At 38.5% G+C, this 8,448-nt stretch overlaps 1 long non-coding RNA gene and 2 other non-coding genes across 3 annotated transcripts; all 3 read left to right on the top strand.

Moving 5' to 3' along the window:
• Positions 1-5,802: 5,802 nt before the first annotated feature.
• Positions 5,803-7,712, top strand: LOC123821999. Its single transcript, XR_006786193.1, has 6 exons — positions 5,803-5,834; positions 6,408-6,454; positions 6,567-6,639; positions 6,725-6,779; positions 7,034-7,100; positions 7,313-7,712. It is a non-coding gene; the product is annotated as an uncharacterized LOC123821999 (long non-coding RNA).
• On the top strand, positions 6,861-6,930 carry LOC123822302. The gene has a single exon (XR_006786272.1). It is a non-coding gene; the product is annotated as a small nucleolar RNA SNORD50 (small nucleolar RNA).
• Positions 7,148-7,218, top strand: LOC123822301. Its single transcript, XR_006786271.1, has one exon. It is a non-coding gene; the product is annotated as a small nucleolar RNA SNORD50 (small nucleolar RNA).
• Positions 7,713-8,448: the final 736 nt, after the last annotated feature.

Raw genomic sequence — 8,448 nt, 5'->3', positions numbered from 1 at the left:
CAGAATTTTATTGTTCTTGTGATGAGAACTCTTAAGACTTACTCTCTTAGTGACTTTCAAATATTACTAACTATAGTTGCCATGGTACACATTACATTCCCATGACTTATTTATTTTATAACTGGAAGTCTGTACCCCTTCATCCATTTTTCCCAACTCCACCCACTGCCTCTGGCAACTACCAATCTGTCCTCTGCATCCTCGAGCTTGTTTGTTTCTTCTTGTTTTTTAGATTCCACATGTAAGTGACATAATATGGTATTTGCCTTTCTCTGAGTTTTTTCACTTAGCACAATGCCCGCAAGTTCCATCTTTGCTATCACAAATGGGAACATTTTTATGGCTGAATTTTATATAGATCATATTTTTTTTTATCTATTCAGCCATGGATGGATTCTTAGGTTGTTGTTTCCATATCTTAGCTATTGTAAATAATGCTGCAATGAACATAGGCTGCATGTATCATTTCAAGTTAGATGTTTTTGTTTCAGATAAATACTCAGAAGTGGAACATCTGGATCATATGGTAATTCTATTTTTAATTTTTTGAGGAACTTCCATACTGTTTTCCATAGTAGCTGCACCAATTTACATTCTCACCAACAGTGCACAAGGGTTCCTTTTTCTCCATATCCTCAAAAGCATTTGTTATCTCTTGTCTTTTTGTTAATAACTGTTCTAGCAGATGTGAGGTGATATTTGGTTTTGATTTGCATTTCCCTAATGATTACTGATGTGGAGCACTTTTGCATGTACCTGTTGGCGATCAAGTATGTCTTCTTAGGAAAAATGTCTGCTCAGATACCCTACCTATTTGTTGATTGGATTTTTTTGTTATTGAATTGTATGAGTTTTGTATGTATTTTGGATATTAATCTCTTACTAGATAATTCCTTTTGTTTTGAAAACTGATTTTCCCACGTTTGAATAAATTAATTATGCTTACAATATTTAATGTGGCATATACATTTCTCCCATGATTTAATCAGAAGCTGTAATAATGAAGTGTTTTCTTATGCATTCATTATCTAACCATATTTTTACATATATTGACTATGTTTTCAAAGGGTATCTACTGCAGGACATCTGCACACACTGTGGGACTAATTCTAGGCCACTGCTGCTGGCCTTTTTTTCTTTTCTCCCCATAGTCATCTATGCACATGACTTCAGTGATTTCTTCCGACTTTTCTCTTGGGCTTCAGTTCTACATTTCTGATGGTCCACTGGACAAATATAACTGCATGTTCCACTCCAAATTGAACACAGCCAAAGCCAAATCTTCTTTCACCCTGCTCCTAAATCAATAACTCCTGACTTCCCTCTTCCTGTCAGTGGAACTGCCATTCTCTTGGCTGGCAGGCTCCACTTCACTTCCTCTCTTCCCTTATAGTTCATTATCATCTACTAATATTTCTTCCTTTAACAAAGCAATGTCATGTCCTGGTGCCAGGATTATGAGTTTGGGGTCAAAAACCTTGAAAATATTAGTTAACTGAGACCTTTATGCCCCACTTTCCTCATATGTAATATAAGGTTAAAAATACATACCAAGATTGTTTTGAATAACCCAATGCATACAAGAACCTAACAGCATATAAATTCTCACTGCATGTTGTTCTCTTCCTGCCTTCCACTTCCACAGCCAAAATTATAGCGCTGTCCCTCACAGTATCTCATCTAAATGATTGTACTCATTTCTAAACTCTGCTTTTAATCTTTCTGCCCCCAACACTTCCTAAAACATTATTTGGTTCACAGTATGATCTTACCGAAAAGTATTTAATGGCTGTCTAATTTTAAACCGAAAGTACCTAAAGTTTGGTGGATAATTCTTACTAAACTATAAACTCTTTCAGAAGGTCAAGGACTTTGTGTATTCATACTATCTTTCACTGAAGTACACTGCATGCACCAAGGATTCAGTGAACATTTCTTCCAAAAAATGACTAAAATAATGTTCTTATCTGGAACTTTGTTACAGAATATGAGAATTTATTTTCAATATGCTAAATTCCTCAAGGACACTTAATTTCAGTTCTGACTTCTACATGATCTTTTTTAAATCACTTCAAATATTTGGTAGCAATTTGCTTGACTGTTTTAGGTATGGAAGCAATGACTACTGGCTTCATCCCTCAGAATGTTTTTCTGTTCCTTGAAGAGATAAACATCTTTTTAAAATTTTTTTGTTGTTGTTCAATTATAGTTGTCCTTCTTGTTCCCCCATTACTCTCCTCTGTCCTGCTTTCCTCCACATTCAGTCTGCCCCCCGCCCTTACCCCATTGTCCCTGTCCATGGTTTGTTTTGTTGATTAGGTTCCACTTATAGGTAAGATCATATGGTATTTGTCTTTCACCACCTGGCTTATTTCACTTAGCATAATGCTCTCCAGTTTTATCCATGCTGCCACAAAGGCTAGGAGCTCCTTCTTTCTTCTGCTGTGTAGTATTCCATTGTATAAATGTATCACAGTTTTTTGATCCACTCATTTACTGATGGGCACTTAGGCTGTTTCCAGCACTTAGCTATTGTAAATTGTGCTGCTATGAACGTTGGGGTGTATAGGTCCTTTTGAATTGGTGTTTCAAGATTCTTACAGTATAATTCCAGCAGTGGAATTGCTGAGTCAAAAGGCTGTTCCATTTTTAGTTTTCTTAGGAAATTCCATACTATTGTCTACTGTGGCTGCACCAGTCTGCATTCCCACCAATAGTGTACTAGGGTTCCCTTTTCTCCACAATCTCCTTAGCACTTACTGTTTGTTGATTTGTTTATGATGGCCAGTCTCACTGGTGTGAAGTGGTACGAAGAGATAAATATCTTGAGTGAGTTGTGTACTGGCATCACAATCACCACCCATGTTCACGGAGGGCATGCTGTTAATAATCAGGCTCCAAATTTGTTAGTTTATGAGTTAAAAGCAATATGAAATGTTTGTTTTAAAAGACTTGAATATGTGTCATGTGTGCACTACTGCACTTACTCTAACACAGTGGTTCTCAAACTTCTATATGTATATGAATCACCATAGACCTATACTGTCCAATACAATAGCCACTATCCATGTGGCAATGGATCACTTGGGAGTTAAAGTGAGGTGTGCTTTGAGTGTAAAACACATACCAGATTTTAAGGACTAAGTACAAAAAAGGAATGTAAAATATCTCAACAACATAATTGATCATATGTTGAAGTGAAAATAATTGGTTAGACTGGGTTAAATAAAATGTACTAGAATTAATTTCATCTGATTTTTTAATCTTTTTAATGTGGCTACTGGCATATTTAAAAATATATAAGCAACTTGCTTTATGATTCATGTTATGTTCTTGTTGAAGAGCATTGTCTAGATGCTTGTTTAAAATGTTTCCCATTTTTTGAGATTTTACTTTAGTAGTTCCAGGTTAGGGCCCAGAAATCAGATAATTTTTATCTCTCCAAGTATTCAATTGCTAAGTCACCATAGGGAGTCATTGTTTTATGTTACTTTGACCAGATAATTTTGATGGTGTTCAGCACAGCAAACAGGATTCAAACAGATAACAAACAGGGCAATTGTTCTTCGCTTCAATTGTGTAATAATTGCCATCCCATAATAGTCATAGGTGTTTTTCATGAGCAAAACACACTTCCAAATATAATCACAATACAACCATTTGGTGGTGGAAGGTGGTGGAACAATTAAGCAAAACCTACCACAAATTTAAGCACACACAACCTTTGACTTACTTCTAGAAATTGATCTTGCAGATCTTCTCACAAGCTCACTATGATGTATCTATCATTCAGTTTGGCACTATGACGGTAGAAAGTTGGAAAATGATCATGATACATCTAATTGAGGGCTGTGCAGGCTATAAACAAGAATAATCATCTATATGCACTGATATGGAAACATGTCCATGATATTTATGAAGGAACAAAGCAAGTTGCAGAAATGCATATAGATCCTATTTACATGTGAAAAAATATAAACATATATTTGTACAGATTACAAATTATATTTGTAACTTTTTGACTTTACAATGGTTCAAAAGTGATAATAATCCAGTGGAAACTGTACTTTAAAATGTGAATTTTGATCTTTTCCCTGGCTAGCGATATGTGGTAGGACACTCTCTCCTGATGTTGGCCAAGGGCAGAAAGCTACAGCTCCCAGCCAGGTGCACTATCATAAGGTAAACAACCAATACTCAGTCTACATTGTATTCATTGTATTAGATAATTTTACCCACCTGTAGGCTAATGTAAGTGTTCTGAGCACATTTAAGGTAGGAGAGGCTAAGCTATGATGTTCAGTAAGTTAGGTGTATTAAATGCATTTTCTACTTAAGATATTTTCAATTTACTGATGGGTTTATTGGGATGTAATCCCATCATAAGCCAAGGAGCCTATGTATATGCACAGAAAGTTTCAAAAACTGTTAATAGTGGTTACTGTTAATGTGGAGAGAAGATTCCCAATGATATGGAAACTTTTACTTCGCTTTTTATATCCATCTGTATTTAGTTATTTTGAGCAATATGTAAATTTACATTGTACATTACAAAACAGTATCCAAAACCCTAGGTAACACCAAGCCAAGAAAATTCCATGTCACTTTGCTTCCTGTTACAGCAATTTGCTTTACGCTATATAATAAAGAAAAATAAAGAACGGTACACAAAACCATCTGTTCCTTAGACAAAACCAATACTTAAATAGAATCACTAATAAGCGCTATGAAGACTTGCATTTTCAAATGCTGACATGTTCAAATGTCACGTGTGCTTGTGCGTGCATATACATCTATTTACTTGCACATACTAATTAATAGACCCGTTGCTACAGAATTTATTGAGTGTTGTTTGGATAAGGTATTCTGTAATAGTTCTCAAATTAATCTTTCTCCAGCATTCATCATAAAGAATTTAATACAAATAAATTAAAAATAGCAGAGCTTTTCAGTTGTGTGAATTCAGGCAAATTACTTAGCTGCTTCAGGCCTCAGTTCTCCTCGGCCAAATGGAATATTCACCTCTCAGGTTTGTTCTCTCAGGGAGACTTCTATGTGCGGAATATAGTGTACCCGCAGTGCCTGTCACAAGGAAGCCTGGAGGTTTGGTGGGCGCCGTAGGACCTGGTCCTGGACAGCGTTCCCCGCGGCAGGCAAGCTCTCCGAAGGCGCCAGGAACGGTATTGTCTTTTTGTGGACCGTAAGAGAAACGCAGCACTTTCACATACTTTCTTCAACCCGAACATTTCTACCCGCCAATTTCTCTTCACAGGCGCTCAGAGGCCGCTGGGTGTCAACTCACTCCAGACCCCAGCCAACCCAACTTCTCCTGTGGGTCATAAGGTGAGGCTGCAAAACTCTGCTGCGAAACTCAAGTCCACTACAGATCCAGAGCCATCCAGTCGGTCCTGGGCGGACTTGGCTCGCTGCAAGCAGCAGCCTTGCCTCCAACTGTGCCTGTTCGTTTGAATTCTGGCGCCACTCCCGCGCCACGTAGAGCCAGACTCAGAGGGGACCCTAGGCAGCGCGCCAGGGGGCGCGCGCTGGGGAGAGGACGGGCGCGTGACGGGCGGGCGGCGCGTGCACTAGGCCCCGGAACGAGCCCCCGAAATAAAAGGGCAGCCGCGCGCGCGCTCTCGCTCTCGCTCACGCTCTCGCTCTCGCTCTCGCTCTCTCCGTTCAGGAAACGGCCACACCCCCATCTTCTCTAGCGTCCAATAATTGTGAGAGGGAGGGGCGGTCTCGGTCTGACTCAGGAGAGGCTATATAGGGAACTGCTGGAGTCTTAGCACACTCTTTTGCGTCGGGACTTGGGACGTGCTCCATTGTAGCTGGTGAGTAGGGGTCGCACCGAGAAACCGAATCCGAGAGGCCACTGGTTGCGCAGGCTGAAATTGGAGGCTGCAGAACTGAAGGAGTTTACGAATTTGAGTGAGCTTAGAGTGTTGTATAGTGGAGAGCTCGCATGTTGGAAAAACGCAAGCGAACCACCACGTGTCCCTGAGTCGTGGTGGAGGCGGACTTCGAGTTTAGGCTTGAGGAGGCTGTTGCTGATGGGCACAGCACTTCGCGCAGCCTGGTTACTAAACCTGGGTACGCGGCTGTCAAAGCTTGAGCAGCGGCAGAGAAACCACATGCTCGGCATTTGGGGCGAGGCGTTAGTTTTACGTTAAAAGCAAGAGGCCTTTATTACTAAGACAATTGTCTTCTGTCTTCAGATGAAACGGTTATTTCAAAATGGACAGCCCTTGATTTTGCTGAAACTGATAGTTGTATTGTGGCCAGGTGGCGCTGTGTGCAAATCGGATTAATGGAAGGGAAGGGTTTCTCTTTTTAGTTCTGAAAACCTTGAACTCTATTCCTATTACATCAGAATGCTTAGTTTTAAATTTATTGATGCTCCGCAGGAACAATGGCGCTCGGTGTAACGGAGCTGTTATGTGAAGACACTATGGTAAGTGCTATTGAGAGTTTAATATTTAGTTTTTAAAATGAAGAAATAAACCTGTTGATTTAAGGGAATAAAAGATGGTGAATCGTTTGAAATTTGCTTCTTTTTATACTAGATGCAAAAGAAAATTCCAAAACATGGGAGAATATTAGCTGGGAAATTACCTGGCTAAAATATATTCTTACCAGGTATGTGTTGGGCTAGTAATATTTTGATTTCACCATATGTTTAGTCAATATATAGGTTAAATGGAAATTTTTTTTCCTTGAACAGCATCCTGAGGATTGATAAATACTAATGAAGCTATCCGTGTCAGCTTCGTTTTGAAGTAAGTTGTGTGGCTTACAAAATGTGCTGTAGTATTTCTAATACAGTACTTACCTTTTAATGCTGCTTTAGTGTATGGTCTAATCAATGATGAAACTTATCCCGAAGCTGATTATCTGAAGAAAAGCATATACGGATTCGGCTTCTGAGATGAGACTAATGTGCAAAAATGAAATAATTTTTTGTTGCCTACAGGGGGGAAACTGCTGTCTCACAATAGTGTTTTGTTTTGCTTTGTTTTTTCTCTGCCAACAGTGAGGGATCACTATCTGCCAGTTGAAAGGGGCCAGTTTGCTGCTGATTTTGAGCTGTAACCATTTCTGTGAGTGGAGATATTTTGCTTAACAGCTAATACTGTGTTCTTGGTCTTATCTGTGATGATCCTATCCCGAACCTGAATTTCTGTTGAAAAAACTTAATACGGATCTGGCTTCTGAGATAGACCATTATAAGGACTATAGCATTTTTTAAAATAAATTTTAAATAAGTTTTAATGGTTGATAGTTTTGTAAATCAAGTGTTTTCTTTTCCCAGGGCCAGTGTTACAAGAGTGACCTGCATGTTGTGTGGAAAACTGGTAATCAGGAAAAGCTCTTCATTTTATGGACATGGAAGGAAAACATATGCATCAAGATAGAGTGTTTATTTTTAATTTTGCAAATAGATTCTGAACTACATCAAATCTAGATTAATATATTCATAAGATTTCAAGCCATTTCTATTTAGTCATGTCACACTGCCCTACAGAGTCACAACCTGTTAACTAGTAGATTATATTCTAGATCTGTTTCTAGGAATGCATGTCAAACTAAGCATTTGTAATGGAATTTTTTTGGCAGTTAAGTAGCCTTGTAATCAAATAATTGTGGATAAATGTCCTAATTTTGATCATATGTTTAAAGTTAAAATGCATAAATAAAGTGGAGTGAAAGTTTATGCTGTTTAATGGAGATGAGAGCAATGTGAAGAGACAGGCCTATTATGGGGTAGGGAGTACCAGGCATCAAAGTGATTGCTCTGATTAACTGACTCATAGAATATTTAGTCTTATGTAATTGTAATGTGAAAGGATGTTTAAGCTAAAAAATGGAAAGTAATGATGAAAATGAAGAGTACCACATAGCAGTTAAGGGTCACAAAGAAGGTCACTGAAAAAAATCTGGGTTAGAACTAGTCAGATATCGCATGGAATGGATTTTTGTAAACAGTAGTAGCATCTGATCTAACCCAGGTGATTAGGTGATTCATGATCGTTTTCCCTAAATAGCTGCATGAATAAGTTGTTCCCAAGCCCATACCTAATGTCATAGTCAAAGCATGAAATTTCTTTCCTCGATGAGCTGTCATCTTCTTCCTAAAATGTTTGTTTTCTTGGCTTAGTGAAAGGAATTTCATTTTGGACTCATGCCACTCAGGAGAGGCTCTCAAGGCTTACAAGACTATGGCTGAATGGCCAGACACACAGTGAATTTGCCCCAAGTAGTAAGACTGTGTACAATGGATGTCTGAAAATGTTTCTTGAACCCATATTAAAATAAAAAATACTGATATCCTAGACATTAAAGGTTTAGTGGGGTAGTTGTACAATATTAAACTAGGTACAAGAAATCCCACAGAGGCTATGTTTGTGGGAAATTAAGGGGGCTTGAGGCTTGTTTCAGTGAGAACAA

This window comes from Phyllostomus hastatus, unplaced genomic scaffold (assembly GCF_019186645.2).
Source record: "Phyllostomus hastatus isolate PE091 unplaced genomic scaffold, TTU_PhHast_1.1 phas_contig_40, whole genome shotgun sequence".
NCBI lineage: Eukaryota > Metazoa > Chordata > Mammalia > Chiroptera > Phyllostomidae > Phyllostomus > Phyllostomus hastatus.
The sequence above is the reverse complement of the archived record's forward strand: the minus strand, read 5'-3'. Positions and strand labels throughout refer to the sequence as shown.